The 21,418-nt window shown below is 42.5% G+C and overlaps 1 protein-coding gene across 1 annotated transcript in view; it reads left to right on the forward strand.

The window, feature by feature from the left end:
• pgbd5 (piggyBac transposable element derived 5) overlaps positions 1 to 21,418 on the forward strand; it is a 65,674-nt gene that overhangs the window by 3,682 nt on the left and 40,574 nt on the right. The gene's annotated exons all lie outside the window — the stretch shown is intronic.

A 21,418-nucleotide genomic window follows, 5' to 3' on the forward strand; every position in this document is an offset into this window, starting at 1 on the left:
GTGAGTAATGTGAGGATGAGGTGTTGGGATTCCGTATACCTCATTGTCAAAGACAAGTGCACTGTGCGAAGAAAAGAGAGAAATAGGGAATGCATAGTTGTCTATGCACACAAGAATACAGAGAGCCTGACTTTTAAGCACTATTTAATTATGAAAAAAGGTTCGTGAAACAAAGGGATACGACTCTCACTGTACACTTTATTAGGAACACTTGTACATTAATGCGGTTATCTAATCAGCCAATCATGTGCCAGCAGCGTAATGAGAAGAAAAAAAAGATCATGCAGATACAAGTCAAGAGGGGCGGCACGGTGGTGTAGTGGTTAGCGCTGTCGCCTCACAGCAAGAAGGTCCGGGTTCGAGCCCCGGGGCCGGCGAGGGCCTTTCTGTGCGGAGTTTGCATGTTCTCCCCGTGTCCGCGTGGGTTTCCTCTGGGTGCTCCGGTTTCCCCCACAGTCCAAAGACATGCAGGTTAGGTTAACTGGTGACTCTAAATTGACCATAGGTGTGAATGTGAGTGTGAATGGTTGTCTGTGTCTATGTGTCAGCCCTGTGATGACCTGGCGACTTGTCCAGGGTGTACCCCGCCTTTCGCCCGTAGTCAGCTGGGATAGGCTCCAGCTTGCCTGCGACCCTGTAGAACAGGATAAAGCGGCTAGAGATAATGAGATGAGATGAGACAAGTCAAGAGTTTCAGTTAATGTTCACGTCAAACATCAGATGAAGAAAAAGTGTGATGTCTGTGACTGATCATGGCGTGGTTATTGGTACCAAATGGTCTGATTGGAGTTTTTCAGAAACTGATAATCTCCTGGGATTTAATCTTATCAACAAGGTGTTTCCATCCATAGAACTGTCACTCCATTCTGCGTAAACTACAGAGCTGTTGTGTAAAATTTTCAAGCAATCATCAGTTTATGAAATACTCAAACCATTCTTTCTGATACCAACATCCATGTCATGGGTAACATCAGAGAGAGAGATCGATCGATCTCACTTTTTTTCATTCTGATGTTTGATGTGAGCTTTAACTGAAGCTCTTGACCTGTATCTGCATGATGTTTTGCACTGTGCTGCTGCCATCACACTGCCAGTCACACTGTGCTGTGGATTATCTGATTGGATAACTGCATGGATGTGCAGGTTTACAGGTATTCCTATTAAAGTGGACGGTGTTAGTACTGCTAGTTCGTACTAGTTTACTCTATTCAATGCATTTCTGTCGACTAAGATGATGTGTATAGATGCTTCCTGTCTTACAAATTTACAGTTACTGTATATTTACTGCATTTGGCAGAACCTTTTGTCCAGTGGGACTCATGCATGGGCCACAATACAAGATTTAAACGGTCCTATTCAATCCTATTCAATGTTGGAAATTAGTTTGTCTTTTTTTTTCTTTTTAAAAAACAAACAAACAAGATTTTGCCTGAATTCATCACCACACACTTTCAGATTATGTTCAAATCATTGACCACTGATCCCAACTTCTTGTATGTGGGATCTCACTGAATTTCTCATGAATACACATCACAACAAATAAGAATTACAATAGTTCAGATTGGATGTCACTGGTTATCAGTCCTTCATGAAACATGGCAGTGTTTTCCCCCGCACTATAGAATGGTCATCTGTGCAAGAATCATTCATTCATGTTGAATTTATCCTGGTCAGTGTCGTGGTGAAGAATCCAGAACCTATCCTGGGAACACTGGGCGTGAAGTCGGAATATAGAGATCTTGCAGTCACGTGACCGGAAAGTTAACAGCCGCCATCTTGTCGGTAAAAAACACAGCTGAATACTGCTGCACTCGTGTACAGAATGGATCAATTTCAACTGACGGACTACACGGCTCATTTTTCTAATGAACAGATAATTAGATATATGTCTAAAATAAACAATCTACAGATTAGTGACCCTTATGGCTTACCGGACGTAGTTTTCACGACCATGTCAGTGGATTTTGAACTGCCAGCGGAATACCCAGACGTGTATAATTACCTCATTAACTTTCCCTCGGTGTTCAGTGGTGAAGCACTGCGTGCTTATAAATCTCTGGACAGTTATCTTTACAGAAATTCAGGATTTGTCAGCGACTCAGATGTGGCATCTTGTAAACAAGAAAATAACAATCCTCATTGGACGGGTAAGTCACTTAAGTATTACTAGTACTGCACTGACCAGCCGATTATAGAATAGAATAAGGTAATTCCAGCTGTAATTCCAAATCGTCCGTCTTGTTTACCATGGATCTGGTTTTGGAGAAGTAGAGGCTTAGCAGTGGAGATTTGTTTTCTGAGCTTAGTCAACAGGCCGGCTCTGCCTGCAGCCTCGCTTTTGCTTCCGCTCCCGACGCCGCCTCCTTCGCTTTGCTTCCGATAACAATCCACGGAGACCCCGCTAGTCTCGCTATCTCGTCCGGAATGTTGTGCATGCAATGGAAATCGCTACAAACCGTCATTTTCTGCTGGAAACCAATGTCCAGTAAGTCCATACGGTTGTAGTGGATATTGAAGTCCGATACAGACGAACAACACGCAAAAATACACACAAAAAAATAAAAAACGTGCACAGGTAGGGAGAGCTTGTAGCCGCAGCCGTTGTAGTAGAATTGTATATAGTAGGGTTTTCCAGAAGAAAAGGTAGAAGCAGAAGTAGAAGGCGGAAATATGGCGTTTGACTGACAAGATGGCGTCTGTTACAATCTGGATCGGCTGTGACGTCACATGCAAGATCTCTATACCCTGGATGGAATGGCAGTTTTTTTCAAAGCACCATGCGCGCACACTTTCACACATTCATTCACACTCGTGTTGTAGTCGAGTCACTAAACCCCGAGTCCAGTCCAAGTCTCATCTCATCTCATCATCTCTAGCCACTTTATCCTGTTCTACAGGGTCGCAGGCAAGCTGGAGCCTATCCCAGCTGACTACAGGCGAAAGGCGGGGTACACCCTGGACAAGTCGCCAGGTCATCACAGGGCTGACACATAGACACAGACAACCATTCACACTCACATTCACACCTACGGTCAATTTAGAGTCACCAGTTAACCTAACCTGCATGTCTTTGGACTGTGGGGGAAACCGGAGCACCCGGAGGAAACCCACGCGGACACGGGGAGAACATGCAAACTCCGCACAGAAAGGCCCTTGCTGGCCACGTGGCTCGAACCCGGACCTTCTTGCACCACTACACCACTGTGCCACCTAGCCCCGCTATCAACAGGGCAAATAACATGAGAGAGGGTTAATACTAGCTAGTTCATCGGTCAGCAAGCCCCACTATCAACAGGGCAATTAACATAGCGTGTCACTTCCTGCTCTGGGTGGAGTCTTACCAAATGACGATTGAAGTTCAAGGTTGTCCCCATTGTCTCCTCAATAGTTCTTCTACATATGGAATGCATAGCACTGCATTTTTTTCCCACTGCATGAGAAGTCTGTATAAGCAAAGTGGACAATCCTAGGGGCTTCTCTCCAGGCATTTTAGCGCCATTAACGTTAGTTTGTTCCTGAACATGATGTATGAACAGGTGAATGTGCATTCTCTCTCTTGCACAAAATTAGTATAAAAATTAATGTAGATAAAAATATCTTATGCCAAATTATTGTGGCATAAGATTTTTATCCACAATGTTGTGGCATATTGTGTTGCAAAAAATAAAGAAAAAATCCGAGTCCTCGTCTCCAAATTACAAGTCCGAATGCAGTTAATGCACGGGTCTGAGTCCAAGTCCGAGTCATCAGTGCTCAAGTCCAAGTCAAGCCACAAGTCCTTAATATTAGGGCACGAGTCAGACTCGAGTACTACAAGCCTGATTCACACTGAGGAGTAACTTAGTGTAGTCAGTCCACTTTCTGGTATGATAGATAGATAGATAGATAGATAGATAGATAGATAGATAGATAGATAGATAGATAGATAGATAGATAGATAGATAGATAGATGACATTTTTATTGAGCATGTGATATGCTATAGATAATATACATGTGGCTCGCAGTTAACGAAAAAGAAATAAATGACAATAGAAATAGGAAGAAAAATCTGTCATAAAATTGACCAAAAAATGATTTCCACTGATGCATAGTTTTCACAGAAAAACAATCCCAATGGTGCTTGTGAATGCCGCGAGAGCTTTGCATTGTTTTACTTCCAGAGGAAGGGAGTTCCAAAGTTGTGCCGCACTGAACACGAACATTTTATCACTGAAAGAGCGATTAAAAACACGGCAGGATAACATTCATGTTCGCATGTCGAGTGTTTCTTCCATGGACCGCCGTGTAGTTGACAAACCTTTTCCTGAGTTATTCCAGAGCAAAACCATCAAGAGCCTTGAACACTAAGGCACATTTCATGCATTTTACTTGAGTATGGAACTGCACAATATCAAGTTTCTTAAAAAAGGCTTTCAGATGGAAGTTCATGATGATTCTCCCAGCAGGCTTCTGGAGCATAAGTATAGCATCTGCATGTTTCTTGAAGGTCTCTCCCCAGACAGTTGCACCATAGTCCATGAAGGGCTGGATGAGGGCGTCAAAAAAGGTTTTCCTGCCTCTTAATGAAAGGAAGTTCTTGGAACGTTTCAAGAGACCTACGTAGCATTTTGGGGATATTCTTAGCCACATATTCAACATGGCTGTCCCATGATAACGTATTATCGTAATACAAGCCAAGGAGTTTAGACGAGGAAACTGTTTCGATGGGATTTCCATCTAGCCTAGCTTGTAGTGCCTTGTTATGTTTTTGGGAGTTGGGAGGAAATGAGCATGGACAGGGGAAGAGCAAGAGAAACTCCATGCGGTCAATATCCCAAGCTCAGCAGCTGCAGTGAGTAATTCCCAAGTGAATGAAATGGCAAGAAGAAGTAGAACATCATGATGGGCCAGGCAGGCCCAGCGGGCCGAGTCATTCAGGATCAGGCAGCAGGAGTAACGTGTAGTGAGAGAGAGAGCGAGAGAGAGAAAAAAAAACACATGATTAACTATGCTATTGTCCTATAGTGGTACAGTATAAAAGAGAGTGTACTACATTGAGATCAGAATGGAAGTGCCTCAGGCAAGTCAAGCTAACTGTGCTTTCCTCTGTAAGTATTGAACATATTTTAATTTTATGTTGCCATAACTGGATTGTCAGTAGAATAAAAGAGGTTAAGCTGGCCTTTTCGTAGAAGAAAATAATTAAAGACCAACCAAATAAATAAATAAATATATATATATATATATATATATATATATATATATATATATATATACACACACAGTGGGGTAAAAAAGTATTTACTCAGCCACCAATTGTGCAAGTTCTCCCACTTAAAAAGATGAGAGAGGCCTGTAATTTTCATCATAGGTACACTTCAACTATGAGAGACAGAATTGGGGGAAAGAATCCAGGAAATCACATTGTAGGATTTTTAATGAATTAATTGGTAAATTCCTCGGTAAAATACGTATTTGGTCACCTACAAACAAGCAAGATTTCTGGCTCTCACAGACCTGTAACTTCTTCTTTAAGAGGCTCCTCTGTCCTCCACTCGTTACCTGTATTAATGGCACCTGTTTGAACTCGTTATCAGTATAAAAGACACCTGTCCACAACCTCAAACAGTCACACTCCAAACTCCACTATGGCCAAGACCAAAGAGCTGTCAAAGGACACCAGAAACAAAATTGTAGACCTGCACCAGGCTGGGAAGACTGAATCTGCAATAGGTAAGCAGCTTGGTGTGAAGAAATCAACTGTGGGAGCAATTATTAGAAAATGGAAGACATATGCCGCTTTTCCACTACAAACGCGGCTGAGCCGTGCCGTGCCGAGTCGAGCTGAGTCGGGCTGAGCGGGGCTGTTGGAGTTGCATTTCGACTACAACCGCGCTGAACCGTGCTGGCTGGAAGTGGGTGGACACATTGGGTGGAGTTAGCGAAAGTGGGTGGACCTCACGTGATGTCGTTAAGCAGCGCAAACAGTGACATCAGTGACAGTGGCGGAACAAGTCAGAGCCGGGCCGGGGGCGGGGCAAATGACCGGGCACTTTATTAAAGCTTATCATAACATCATTTTAGGCTACAAAATGTCCGCAACTGCGGTGTTTACCAATTTCAACACTACCGGGTGCAACTATGTTATTTAGTACATCAAGTCCTTCAAACGAACATGTAACTCAGAAACAAAAAACATTAGGATACTGTACATGGCTCATAATAAAACATCAATAGCCTATACTGCGCACATTATTTGAAGGGCATACGAATGAGCGCTCAGAGGTTGCAACGGTGACAGGAAGAGTCAGAAATAAAAGGAGGGCGGTGCAAACCTCACTGAATGCACTGTGTTTACCAATTTCAACACTACGGGGTGCAACTATGTTATTTTGTACATTAAGTCCTTCAAACGAACATGTAACTCAGAAACAAAAAAACATTAGGTGACATACTGTACATGGCTTATAATAAAACATCAATAGCCTACTGCGCGCATTATTTGAAGGGCATACTACGAGCCTTGCGCTCCGCGAACTCGTCCACGATGCTCTGTATGTCACTGATTCAGTGAGCTTTTAAGCGGTAGTCTCACGACCCGGATAGTAAACAATAAACATGGATGACATGGAGTCGTTAGTGTTGCTGGTCTTGGTGCTGTGGCTTGTTGTCACCGACAACGCCAACAGATACTGGCAAGAGCGTATAGATGAGGCGAGGCGCATAAGGCTTCAGAAATTCTCGTAATTCGTAATTATTCTCCTTCCGGGTTTGCGGTGTTTACAGATCCCAGCGCGCTCGCGGGGCGTGTGTGGGCATGTGAGGACACGCCTCCTCACCAATCAGTGCACAGGGGAGTGTCTGCTCACGCCCCCAACCTCAGTCAGCACGGTTTGGCTCGCTTCAGCCCCACTCCAAAACGGTGCGAGTTTTAGGGGCTAAGCAGGGGTGAAACGAGCTGAGTCGTGCCGGTTTTTGGTAGTCGAAACGCGAGCCGTGTCGGGCTGAAGTGAGCTGAAGCGAGCTGAAGTGAGCTGAAAAAGGGTAGTGGAAAAGGGCCAATACAAGACCACCGATAATCTCCCTTGATCTGGGGCTCCACGCAAGATCTCACTCCGTGGGGTCAAAATGATCACAAGAACGGTGAGCAAAAATCCCAGAACCAAACGGGGGGACCTAGTGAATGACCTGCAGAGAGCTGGGGCCAAAGTAACAAAGGCTACCATCAGTAACACACTACGCCACCAGGGACTCAAATCCTGCAGTGCCCCCTGCTTAAGCCAGTACATGTCTAGGCCTGTCTGAAGTTTGCTAGAGAGCATTTGGATGATCCAGAAGAGGATTGGGAGAATGTCATATGGTCAGATGAAACCAAAATAGAACTTTTTGGTAAAAACTCAACTTGTCGTGTTTGGAGGAGAAAGAATGCTGAGTTGCAGCCAAAGAACACCATACCTACTGTGAAGCATGGGGGTGGAAACATCATGCTTTGGGGCTGTTTTTCTGCAAAGGGACCAGGACGACTGATCCGTGTAAAGGAAAGAATGAATGGGGCCATGTATCGTGAGATTTTGAGTGAAAACCTCCTTCCATCAGCAAGGGCATTGAAGATGAAACGTGGCTGCGTCTTTCAGCATGACAATGATTCCAAACACACCGCCTGGGCAACGAAGGAGTGGCTTCGTAAGAAGCATTTCAAGGTCCTGGAGTGGTGTAGCCAGTCTCCAGATCTCAACCCCATAGAAAATCTTTGGAGGGAGTTGAAAGTCCACCCAAAACTTCACTGCTCTAGAGGAGATCTGCATGGAGGAATGGGCCAAAATACCAGCAACAGTGTGTGAAAACTTTGTGAAGACTTACAGAAAACGTTTGACCTCTGTCATTGCCAACAAAGGGTATATAACAAAGTTTTGAGATGAACTTTTGTTATTGACCAAATACTTATTTTCCACCATAATTTGCACATAAATTCTTTAAAAATCAGACAATGTGATTTTCTGGATTTTTTTTTTCATTTTGTCTCTCATAGTTGAGGTATACCTATGATGAAAATTACAGGCCTCTCTCATCTTTTTAAGTGGGAGAACTTGCACAATTGGTGACTGACTAAATACTTTTTTGCCCCTGTGTGTGTGTGTGTATATATATATATATATATATATATATATATATATATATATATATATATATATATATAAAATTTATTTATTTTATTTTTTTTTTTTGCGATCTGCTTCAAAATCTACCCAGATGCCTTCATCTATGGCCAAGGCATTACAGAAGTATTTGGTTGCCTACTTGGGAAAACAAATGCTTCTGTTAGTGCAAATTAACAACAGTATAAAGATAGCAACAAGCAACATCACTGCCAGCAGTAGGAGTTATTCCATCCATCCATTATCCGTAACCATTTATCCTGTGCAGGGTCGCGGGCAAGCAGGAGCCCATCCCAGCTGGCTATGGGCGAGAAGCGGGGTACACCCTGGACAAGTTGCCAAATCATCGCAGGGTTGACACATAGAGACAAACAACCATTCACACTCACATTCACACCTACGGTCAGTTTAGAGCCACCAACTAACCTAACCTGCATGTCTTTGGACTGTGGGGGAAACCGGAGCACCCGGAGGAAACCCATGCGGACACGAAGAGAACGTACAAACTCCACACAGAAAGGCCCCTATCGGCCGCTGGGCTCGAACTTAGAACCTTCTTGCTGTGAGGCGACATCGCTAACCACTACACCACCATGCCACCAGTAGGAGTTATTGATGATTCTTTTTATTCCACCAGAAAGAAAAACTTCAATGAATATATAAATTTAAAATTGTTAACCTCAAACATTAGACATGTGTGCAGTAATCTTTTAATCTTTTATCTATTCACATTAAAGGTGCTTTCTGTGGAAGTAAAGACGGCACACATCTCTAATTGTCTATGCACCTGTCTATGTGAACGATAGATCATATGTGAGCAAAAGAGAGTGAAGCGAATGAATGGAAACACTTAAACACCACCATATCATGCAGCAGATGAAAGATAAAACCACTTAGCTGTGGTCCAGTGCTATTATAGAGGCTGGCATCATGATCATGAGATACAGTAGTTTGAATGTTAGTCAAGCCAGCATGAGAAAATGGCCTGGTTAATATGGACATGTTTGCGTAATAAGTATCGAACCTGAAACTCTGACACTGTAACAGTGCACATAAATCGATGTCAGTTAGCTCTTTACACGCTAATGTGTCTGCATTATCAGTTTCAGCTTCTTTTATTTGCACAGCATCTTAACACATAATGTAAAAGGGTTCCTTTTTACTCTGAGCTTCCATTACCTGCAGTTTAGTCTAGAACGACATTTTAAGGGAAGATACAGTATATCATGTCGTGGAGTAATACACTCACCGGCCACTTTATTAGGAACACCCATCCACCTGCTGTTTTATGCAGTTCTCTAATCAGCCGATCCCTTGACAGCAGCACAGTGCATAAAATCATGCAGATACAAATCAAGAGCTTCAGTTAACGTTCACTTCAATCGTCAGAATGGGAAAAATTGTGATCTCAAAGTGTGACTTTCACTGTGGCAGGGATGTTGGTTTGAATATTTCAGAAACTGCTGATTTCCTGGGGTTTTCACACACAACAGTCTCTAGAGTTTACACAGAATGGTGTGAAAAACAAAAAACACTGAGTGAGCGGCAGCTCTGTGGGTGGAAATGTCTTGTTGATAAGAGAGGTCAGAGGAAAATGGCCAGATTGGTTTGAGCTTTTTTGCCAGGAAGGATATAGTAACTCATAGCAACTCTTTACAATTGTGGTGAGCAGAAAAGCATCTCAGCATGCAACAGCAGAAGAGCACACTGGGTTCCACTCCTGCCAGCCAAGAACAGGAATCTGAGACTCAAGAACAAGTTCCTATTAAAGTGGCTGCTGAGTGTGTTTAGATAATATATATCGTGCACATATGGCTCTTGGTAGCATACACAAGTCTGTGGCCATAGCATTGAAATTATTCTACAAACCTTTATATTGGCTGGAGAGATTTGAAGGCATAGCCTAAAGTGGCTTGCATCTAACTAGATGCACACATGTTAATAACATACATTAATAAGGATTTGATTTTGTTTTAGGACAAATGAGAAGCAGGTGAAACACCCCTCATTTAGTTACTCATTTCATTCATAGCGGGGCGGCACAGTGGTGCAGTGGTTAGCGCTGTCGCCTCACAGCAAGAAGGTCCGGGTTCGAGCCCCGTGGCCGGCGAGGGCCTTTCTGTGCGGAGTTTGCATGTTCTCCCCGTGTCCGCGTGGGTTTCCTCCGGGTGCTCCGGTTTCCCCCACAGTCCAAAGACATGCAGGTTAGGTTAACTGGTGACTCTAAATTGACCGTAGGTGTGAATGTGAGTGTGAATGGTTGTCTGTGTCTATGTGTCAGCCCTGTGATGACCTGGCGACTTGTCCAGGGTGTACCCCGCCTTTCGCCCGTAGTCAGCTAGGATAGGCTCCAGCTTGCCTGCGACCCTGTAGGACAGGATAAAGCGGCTAGAGATAATGAGATGAGATTATGAGCCAAACATTAGCTAACTTGTTAGGACCTGGTTTCAATTACATACTATAAAAAATTAACTGAATATTAGCTAGCTTGTTAGCAAATATGGCTAGCTCCTAAAACCAAGTCACTACTCATGGATTATTTAAACAAACTATTCAGCTGGCTAAGGCTAGCTTAGCATTGTGTTTGTGTCCGCTGGCTAGCTTACTGACAGCATTTCTGATTTAGGTTCAAATGTACAAACCGAGCTGAGCAATGCTGTTTTCATGCAGGTGCAAATAAACACTATTTTAATTGCTATGCTTTTATTGAGCAAAGATGTTCATATTTTGTGGGGAAACAGGTAAAATAATGATAAAGTAGAAATGGTGAGCTTCCTCCCCCCAAAAAATCAGCTGTGTGTAATAATGCTTTGCTGTTATAATAACCTCCAATCTTCTGAGAAGGCTTTCCACAAGATTTTGGATTCGTCCATTCCACCATAACCGCATTGGTGAGGTCAGGCACTGATGTCAGGCAAGGAAGCCTGGGGAGCATTCAGCGTTCCAGATCATTCTAAAGTTTGTCCAGTGGGGTTGAGGTCAGGGTTCTGTGTAGGACATTCGAGTTCTTCCACTCCAACCTTGACAAACCATGTCTGTCAGGAGCTCATTTTGTGTACTAAACTGTTCATGGCTAATGAAATTAATATTCCAATAATATTCCTGTTGGGCAGCACGGTGGTGTAGCGGTTAGCACTGTCACCTCACAGCAAGAAGGTTCCGGGTTCGACCTTCATGGCCGACACGGGCCTTTCTGTATGGAGTTTGCATGTTCTCCCTGTGTCTGTGTGGGTTTCCTCCAGGTGCTCTGGTTTCCCCCACAGTTCAAAGACATGCAGATTAGGTAAAATACCCAGCCACTGGGTTTGTACAAGACAGTGCATACTTTGTGCCAGTCCCAAGCCTGGATAGATTTGAAGGCCCATTATGAGATTAGTGTGAAATAACTGATTATTAACCTTCTGACAATAAAGTCAGTAGTTATTATTATTATTATTATTATTACAACATGCGGCCATGCATGCTCCAAGTGTCTGGTTGGTTTCTGTACAATGCACAGAGCTAACCGTAAACAGGCAAGAGATCATGTCCAAAGAATGCTCCTAAAACCCAAATAATATCAGCATATCCCACGTCTTAATCGAAAAATGCTAAATATGAAAGAAGGCCAAATTCGGAATATCCAAACGGAATGTGCCGTTTGTATGACCTGGATCAAATTCCGATTGTTGTAACATTCAGAATGACAGTGGAATATTAGTGTGCATGTAAATGTACTGATTTTCATGTGAGAGCAGGTTTGGGCCCCTTATGGCCCTTTTCCACTACCCTTTTTTGGCTCACTTCAGCTCACTTCAGCTCACTTCAGCCCGACACGGCTCGCGTTTCGACTACCTCAGAGCAGCACGACTCAGCTCGCTTCAGCCTTACTCAGCACCCAAAACTCGCACGGTTTTGGAGTGGGGCTGAAGTGAGCCAAACCGAGCCGAGTGGGGCTAGGGGCGTGAGGAGACACTCCCCTGTGCACTGATTGGTGAGGAGGAGTGTCCTCACATGCCCACACACGCCCCGCGAGCATGCTGGGATCTGTAAACACCGTAAACCCGGAAGAAGAAGAATTACGAATTACGAGAATTTCTGAAGCCTTATGCGCCTCGCCTCATCTATACGCTCTTGCCAGTATCTGTTGGCGTTGTCGGTGACAACAAGCCACAGCACCAAGACCAGCAACACTAACGACTCCATGTCCTCCATGTTTATTGTTTACTATCCGGGTCGTGAGACTACCGCTTAAAAGGTCACTGATGTCACTGTTTGTGCTGCCTAACGACATCACGTGACGTCCACCCACTTTTGCTAACTCCACCCAATGTGTCCACCCACTTCCAGCCAGCGCGGTTGTAGTCAAAATGCAACTCCAACAGCCCCACTCAGCTCGACTCAGCCCAACTCAGCACGGCACGGCTCAGCCCAACTCAGCCGCGTTGGTAGTGGAAAAGCGGCATTAGTTCCAGTGAAGGGAAATTGTAATGCTGCAGGTTGCAAAGACATTCTGGAGAATTGTGTGCTTCCAAGTTTGTGGTAACAGTTTGGCGAAGAACTAGATATGGGTTAATGGTCAGGTGCCCACAAACGTTTGGCCATAGTGTGTATATTGCATTTCTGTCAATATTATATCTTTGTCAGAGACAAAAGTAAAATGAAAGCATGGCAGAACAGTGGTAAACTACATATCCATTTTCTATTAATGTATTTAATTTCTCTTCTTATTTAGATAACTGGTGTTTAAAAAAAAAAGCCCTTAGTTTGTGCTTGAGAGGTAAAACGGCAGGGCCTAATTCCAAGATTTTGCCTCGAACCCGACAGACCTACAGGCCCAGTTTTGCCCGTTCTGTGAGGATGAAGCACATAAACCTGACGCTGGTTTAACCCACCTGGACTGATCCATTCTGCTGCCACTCGAGTTTGATCACACACTGACTCTGCAGCTGTGGATGTAGATAAATGGTGTGCGCTTCCATAGCACTGTCCCCAAACTTCTTTTAGATACCGTGAGAGGAAAGTGGGCCATCTGCTTATCGGTTTTCTTTTTTTTTTTTCAGGGGCTTTGTTTCCAACTGACAAGTGGCACCATGCCTTTACCCTATAATATCATGCTGTCAATGCCCTTGGCACGATCACATGATTGCCATGCCATCACACTGTCCTCAGTGTTGGCCTTGTGTCAGATCAGATGGTATTTTTACTACCCGTACAGTGAGTATTTAAAGTCTGTTTGCCTCCATGTCCTCTATACTGTTGTATAATACATACAGGTTTTTATGTTTTATGCATACGTAGGGGAGTGTGTTGAAAAACTCAGTACATTAAGGCACTTTAAAGCACAGAAGGTCGTCATACTGACTGAACCAGACCTTTCCCTGTGTTTTGGAAGAATCTTATTGCAGCATTGTTCTGTGCAGCTCCAGGAACACAGCCAAGTGCAGCAGGGCTTCAGAAACCATCATCACAGGGTCAGAGAGTGACACAGAGGAGGATCAGCATTAGCACAGATTGTATATTACACAGCGAGAGCATGTACTGCAGTGAAAGCAAATGAGAGCTGTATTCTGTAGTCCAGGATCATAAAAGCGTATGACTGATTTACATGTTGGCTTTTGGGGCTCGCTTGTGTGAACTTGAGATACTCATGCAAATTGCAAAGGTAATGGCATTGTATCAGATGGGTAATAGGTGAAGGTACAGCAATTAATAAGTTATAAATTCACCGGGCACACATTATTATGTCAATACTGATGCCTCATGCTACATGAGAGATACCAGCGCCATATTTGTGGAACCAGTTCAACCGTGAAATTACAGTGAATGTGAAACAGTGCCTATGGCTTGTTGGACCTCTATATGGCCTTGCTATCATCTAATTTTGACCTATACATTGTTTTTTTTTGTCACTGGTGGTCTTCACCAGAGCATTTTTCAGTTGAATAATAGTATGAACTAATATTGGGTTGCACCATAACGGCGAAAATGATAATCACAAAATTGCCATCATGATTCATCACAATTCTTCCTTCAATTAAGCACCAAAGTTTCATTGCCTTTTATCATTTTAAATAAATAGAGATCAGCATTTTCTGTACCTTATGCATTGGCCTTCTATTCCATCAAATTAATAAAACAACAAATAAATTAACAAAAACTTATCTAAACATAGCGTCTCTCTCTCTCTCTCTCTCTCTCTCTCTCTCTCGGTGACTCTCTTATACATGCATATCTATCCACACTCACTGGATATGAGCAATCGTGTGCTCGGATTGGCTACTCTACTACTAGGCTATCAGCTCATATACCGTGAACAGAGAAAAACAAAATGGTGGCGCGTGTTGCTGAACCAACTGAGGATGAAATAAAAACTCTACTCGAAAACAAAACCCCCAGAAAATACAATCAAAGCAACAAAATATGGAATGAAAGTATTTGATGGTAAGAATGCATTTTTTTTATTTTTCAAGAATTATTATAGCATTTTTCACAAATTGCTACTGTCATTTCGCCAGTTTGTTTATATTCTTCATCTTTAAAGCTCATAGGCACCGGTTTTAATTTTATGCATATTTGAAACTTTATATGTTAAAAAACCCTCCGTAATTTTCTTCTGGTCCCAAGAAGTATTGTTAATAAGTAACAATTAAAATAAGTTAGCGCGGATGGTGGCGAATTTCTGTTCGGCTATTTTCGTGACCACTCGGCACGTGACGTCATTTAAGACAAACAGACTGCTTGAGTTAAGTCCACTTCCGTTTACTTACATTGCCGTTCGGCTTGAGTGCAGACGTGCGTTCAGGAATTTCCAAAGAAAAAACATGCCTTATTGTTGTGCAGCGAACTGTAACAACGGAACCGGTTCAGGAAGAAGTTTTTACCTTTTACCGAAAGAGGAGAAGAGGCAGAGAGTGTGGATTGGCCTTTTCCGGAAGAGGAGAAGAGGCAGAATGAGAGGATTGGCTTTTTCTGAAAAAGGAGAAGAGGTGGAGCGAGTGGGTTGGCTTTTTCTGAAAGAGGAGAAGAGGTGGAGAGAGTAGATTGTGTGCATGCAGCCAGAGGGTTGTTTTTGTTCTGGAAGAGGAGACGAGGCGGAGAGAGTGGATTGTACTTGTGAAGCCAGAGGGTTGGTTTTTTTCTGGAAGAGGAGACGAGGCGTAGAGAGTGGATTGTGCATGTGAAGCCAGATGGTTGTTTTTTTTTCTGGAAGAGGAGATGAGGCGGAGAGAGTGGATTGTGCATGTGAAGCCAGAGGGTTGTTTTTTTCCAGAAGAGGAGACGAGGCGGAGAGAGTGGATTGTGCGTGTGAAGCCAGAGGGTTGTTTTTTTTCTGGAAGAGGAGACGAGGCGGAGAGAGTGGATTGTGCGTGTGAAGCCAGAGGGTTGTTTTTTTCCAGAAGAGGAGACAAGGCGGAGAGAGTGGATTGTGTGCATGAAGCCAGAGGGTTGTTTTTTTTCCAGAAGAGAAGAAGAGGCGGAGAGAGTGGATTGTGCGTGTGAAGCTAGAGGGTTGTTTTTTTCCGGAAGAGGAGATGAGGCGGAGAGAGTGGATTGTGCGCGTGAAACAAAATCAAGCAGTCAAAGAAGAAACGGACCAGCAATGCTCAAGCGAAAAGGAGAAGATTGGAGGTAAACATTTTTACTTTTGCTTGCAATTGACAAGTCAAGAATCCTGAGGGATCCTGTACAATCATTGTGGAAATGAGAGAAAGGGATATTTCCTCACTCAGAGTAGGCTATAAATAGTATAATGCTGCGGATGGCAGGCTAATGTGGCCTACCGGCGCACTGTCAAGTAATCGTTACCTACAGTATATCCACTAGGGAGGGCGGTTTACTTGTTCTTCAAAAGGGCTCTTATTTAGTATTACGACAAAAGTAAGTATTTTTCATAACTACCAGGATACATCGTTTGGCCGGGAGTCTTGTTGAGGTCCGGGGTCACCGCGATTAGAGTCGGCCGAGTCGCTGTCTGATTCCGAGGCTGCACGGTCAAACCAGTGAGCCACGTTCACCGATTGCTTCGCAACGGCCATAGGTTCATACATACAGTGGTGCTTGAAAGTTTGTGAACCCTTTAGAATTTTTTATATTTCTGCATAAATAGGACCTAAAACATCCATCAGATTTTCACACAAGTCCTAAAAGTAGATAAAGAGAACCCAGTTAAACAAATGAGACAAAAATATTAGACTTGGTCATTTATTTATTGAGGAAAATGATCCAATATTACATATCTGTGAGTGGCAAAAGTATGTGAACCTTTGCTTTCAGTATCTGGTGTGACCTCCTTGTGCAGCAATAACTGCAACTAAACGTTTGCGGTAACTGTTGATCAGTCCTGCACACCGGCTTGGAGGAATTTTAGCCCATTCCTCCGTACAGAACAGCTTCAACTCTGGGATATTGGTGGGTTTACTCACATGAACTGCTCGATTCAGGTCCTTACACAACATTTTGATTGGATTAAGGTCAGGACTTTGACTTGGCCATTCCAAAACATTAACTTTATTCTTCTTTAACCATTCTTTGGTAGAATGACTTGTGTGCTTAGGGTTGTTGTCTTGCTGCATGACCCACTTTCTCTTGAGATTCAGTTCATGGACAGATGTCCTGACATTTTCCTTTAGAATTCGCTGGTATAATTCAGGATTCATTGTTCCATCAATGATGGCAAGCCGTCCTGGCTCAGATGCAGCAAAACACTGCATTCCATGATACTGCCACCACCATGTTTCACAGATGGGATAAGGTTCTTATGCTGGAATGCAGTGTTTTCCTTTCTCCAAACATAATGCTTCTCGTTTAAACCAAAAAGTTATATTTTGGTCTCATCCATCCACAAAACATTTTTCCAATAGCCTTCTGGCTTGTCCACATGATCTTTAGCAAACTGCAGATGAGCAGCAATGTTCTTTTTGGAGAGCAGTGGCTTTCTCCTTGCAGCCCTACCATGCACACCATTGTTGTTCAGTGTTCTCCTGATGGTGGACTCATGAACATTAACATTAGCCGATGTGAGAGAGGCCTTCAGTTGCTTAGAAATTACCCTGGGGTCCTTTGTGACCTCGCCGACTATTACACACCTTGCTCTTGGAGTGATCTTTGTTGGTCGACCACTCCTGGGGAGGGTAACAATGGTCTTGAATTTCCTCCATTTGTACACAATCTGTCTGACTGTGGATAGGTGGAGTCCAAACTCTTTAGAGATGGTTTTGTAACCTTTTCCAGCTTGATGAGCATCAACAATGCTTTGCCTGAGGTCCTCAGATATTTTCTTTGTTCATGCCATGATGCACTTCCACAAACACGTGTTGTGAAGATCAGACTTTGATAGATCCCTGTTCTTTAAATAAAACAGGGTGCTCACTCACACCTGATTGTCATCCCATTGATTGAAAACACCTGACTCTAATTTCACCTTCAAATTAACTGCTAATCCTAGAGGTTCACATACTTTTGCCACTCACAGATATGTAATATTGGATCATTTTCCTCAATAAATAAATGACCAAGTATAATATTTTTGTCTCATTTGTTAAACTGGGTTCTCTTTATCTACTTTTAGGACTTGTGTGAAAATCTGATGATGTTTTAGGTCCTATTTATGCAGAAATATAGAAAATTCTAAAGGGTTCACAAACTTTCAAGCACCACTGTATATGGTTTCACCTCTCGATATTCAATTTGGAAACTTCCTACTTCAAAATCGCTATCACTTTCAGACAGTTTACACAACATCTCATGACCAAAGTCCGTACATGTGTGCTCGGTTCGCAGGTAAACACAGAGCTGCTCCCAGTCTGTTTGGCTTAAATGACGTCACGACGATGGTCCCCTGGCAGTGAAAGTGCGCACTGAGATGTAAACAAACCTTCAGAAATTGGGTAAAACAGTATATTTTAACCGTTTTATTCAATTTTAGGGTGCAAATTAGACACTAAGAAGATTGAATTTGCTTTTTGGGTCGTTCTTCTAGACAATAAAATTGATATTCTACATTTCACCTCCGACCATTGCCTGTGACCTTTAAGCATTAAAACTTGTTGAATTTTTTTTTTAGACTGGTTCAAAAGCTCAAGGAAGTTTGAAAATTACTTAACTGAAATGTCCAAGGAAGAATTAAATAAATGTCTAAAGTTATTTTATATCTCGGCATGACAGCAAGACGGCACTTTCTACAACAAAACAACATTAAAGTCAATTTGTGCAGCCGTCGATTGGTTTTTAAGAAGTCTGCCAAAGCAAAAATGATTTTGTCAGACATTTTGTACAAACTTTTTATTTATTGAATTTGCAAAAAATAAAAATGTTCTATTTTTCAAAATCCAGTGACTGTAGGTAGAATAAAACAGTTATTCCACTCAGTATCGTCATACATGGCTTATAGCCAATTCAGCACTATGCATCTTGTCGGCTTTCAGCTCATGTACGTCTCTATTTTGTGGAATAACTGTGTGTGTGTACGTACCAGGCTTTTAGGCAGGATTTTTTTTTAGGGAGTCTAACTTTTTTGCAGGTGTCACTGTATGTGGCGAGGTGTAGCGGCGCGTTGAGCGCCGCTGGCACGAGTGTTTTAGGGGGTTCCGGGGGTACAACAGATTGGTAATACAATATCAACTTTGGGAACACCAAAACAAAATACACTGCAAACTGCGTATATTTTTAATGAATATTATTATTAAAATGGGTATATTTCTGGGATTTTTTGAGCTGGAGTTGCATATTAAGCATGACAAATTAGCTATAAAGCTTTCTGATCGCAGAATACTACATAAATAAAGCTTGTTGTAGCTGTGTTTGTCTCAGTCAGTAGTGCACCTATTGCAATTGCATTACATGTGACAACCAACCCCGAACACAGTGTGACAACCAACCCCGGCTGACCAGTTTTGCTTTCAAAGCCGCTAGCGTCCAAAGATTTAGTATAACCTACTATTTAGTATAGCCTACTAGAAATACTACCCGCCGGCTCGACTACCACACTCTCCACTACGTAGCCTGTAATGTTGGGAAAATCTGCATGAAAATGTGTTATTTACTGTTAAAAGGATTTATTCGGGATAAATAACATGTCAGGTAAGGCCGGTTTTCTATAGACTACATTCCACATTTAGCTGCGGCAATATAGTCTACGGCTATATTGTCTGGATATTTATGCCAGTGTCTCCTAGGCATACATCTTTTCCCCCTCTGCTCTGGGAACGCATATTACAAGTGCTTTGTACACCAAATTTATTTAATAACCCATTTATTTATAACGAGGGCTCTCACAACTTTGAAATTAGTGCAGCCATAGAAACGCGTGTTTCTGTAGCTCTGCGGCGGGTGCCTATATTTTGTACTCTGGGCTCGTGCTGTTGCTATGGTAACCCTGGGCGTCTTCGGGAAAGACAGCTGTCAAAGCGAGACTTCTGAAATTTCCAAAATGGCGGTGTCAACAAAGCTTGTAGATCCTCGGAAAGCTCAGACTCGGCGATTTTTTAACATATTCAGCTAAGTTACCGGACATAACACGGGCGGAAATATTAGGGCGTCTTTAGGGCGTCGTACTAAAAAGTAGGGCGTCCAATTTCTTGTTTTTTTCAGTACAGGGCGTCGAAAAGACGCCCAGACGCCCCTCTATCTAAAAGCCTGGTACGTACGTACACACACACACACACACACACACACAACCCAATTCCAAAAACATTGGGACGCTGTGTAAAATGTAAATAAAAACGGAATGCAATTTGCAAATCTCATGAACCCACATTTTTTTTCAACAATCTTAGAAATATTTACATGAATATCAGAGTTTCTTATTCACATGTACACTCACTGGCCACTTTATTAGGAAAACACGCATGCCTGCTGTTTGATGCAGTTCTCTAATCAGCCGATCCCTTGACAGCAGCACAGTGCATAAAATCATGCAGATACAAATTAAGAGCTTCAGTTAATGCTCACTTCAAACATCATAATGGGAAAAATTGTGATCTCTGTGACTGTCACTGTGGCATGGGTGTTGGTGCCAGATGAACTGGTTTGAGTATTTCAGAAACTGCTGATCTCCTGGGGTTTTCACACACAACAGTCTCTAGAATTTACACAGAATGGTGCGAAAAACAAAAAACACTGAGTGAGTGACAGTTCTGTGGGTGGAAATGTCTTGTTGATAAGAGAGGTCAGAGGAAAATGGCCAGATTGGTTCGAGCTGCCAGGAAGGATATAGTAACTCATAGCAACTCTTTACATCCGTGGTGAGCAGAAAAGCATCTCAGCACGCAACAGCAGATCATCACATTGGGTTCCACTCCTACCAGATAAGAACAGCAAGCTTGGAATCAAGAACAAGTTCCTATTAAAATGGCTGGTGTGTGTATATCATAGCTCATTGTTTTAAATTGAGATTAATATTTTATTAATTTTGCAGTCCAAAGCTGCACCCATTTAAAGTAAAATGCATATAAAATACGTCATGATCTCTGGGCCTACCTACGAGTATTTCAGTAATAAACATGGAAGAACAAACCTTTTTAAGCCTTTTACAGTAAGCATACAGTGAAAATGAAAAATAAGGAGCTTAGGGCAGAATTATTAGATAACCTGTCAGTTCTACACTGTCTTAAATATGCAAAAGTAAGTGTTCCTGGCAGAGCGAATCTTCATGCAGCCACTATGTTTTTAAAAGTTCAGTTCAGCATCTTGTGTAATAGAAGATCTTGTGAATTTGATAAACTCTGTAAACCATACACTTGTCTTTATGAGCGCTGTGTGTTTGTACATATTGTGTCTATAGCTATATAGACGCACGTCCAGATGGAATATTAGCTGTATTGCAAGCTTAAAGCTTTTATACAGTGTGTGTGTTGTTTGCACAAGGCTTAAGGGCGAACATGGAGCAGCAGGTGAGTAGCTCAGTGTAGTCACTAAAATGAGCTCATTTTAGTGGTTGAAGCTACACCTAAGGGCATAATTGCTGGAGCAACAGATGCAGAAATGGGTCTCATTTCAATAGTAGACAATAGCAACATCCAGATATTATTTTTCCTAGGAATTTGCTTAAATATTGTATGTACCTAAGCTTAAGCTGAATTAAAGGTTGACCCAAGTTTGGCGAGCCTTTCCTCCCCCACACTTCATCCCAAGCAGATTGCATAAGCCCTCTACTGATTATTTTGTTTATTTATAAGTCAAATTTTGCTTTGGCATTGAATTGGGCAGTGGAGGTGGATTACATACCGATTATATAAAGACCATTAGGCAAGTCAGGCAAGACTTTCAATGGCCATGAAATCCTCTGCTGATTTGCTTGCTT

Source organism: Neoarius graeffei, chromosome 7 (genome assembly GCF_027579695.1).
Source record: "Neoarius graeffei isolate fNeoGra1 chromosome 7, fNeoGra1.pri, whole genome shotgun sequence".
NCBI lineage: Eukaryota > Metazoa > Chordata > Actinopteri > Siluriformes > Ariidae > Neoarius > Neoarius graeffei.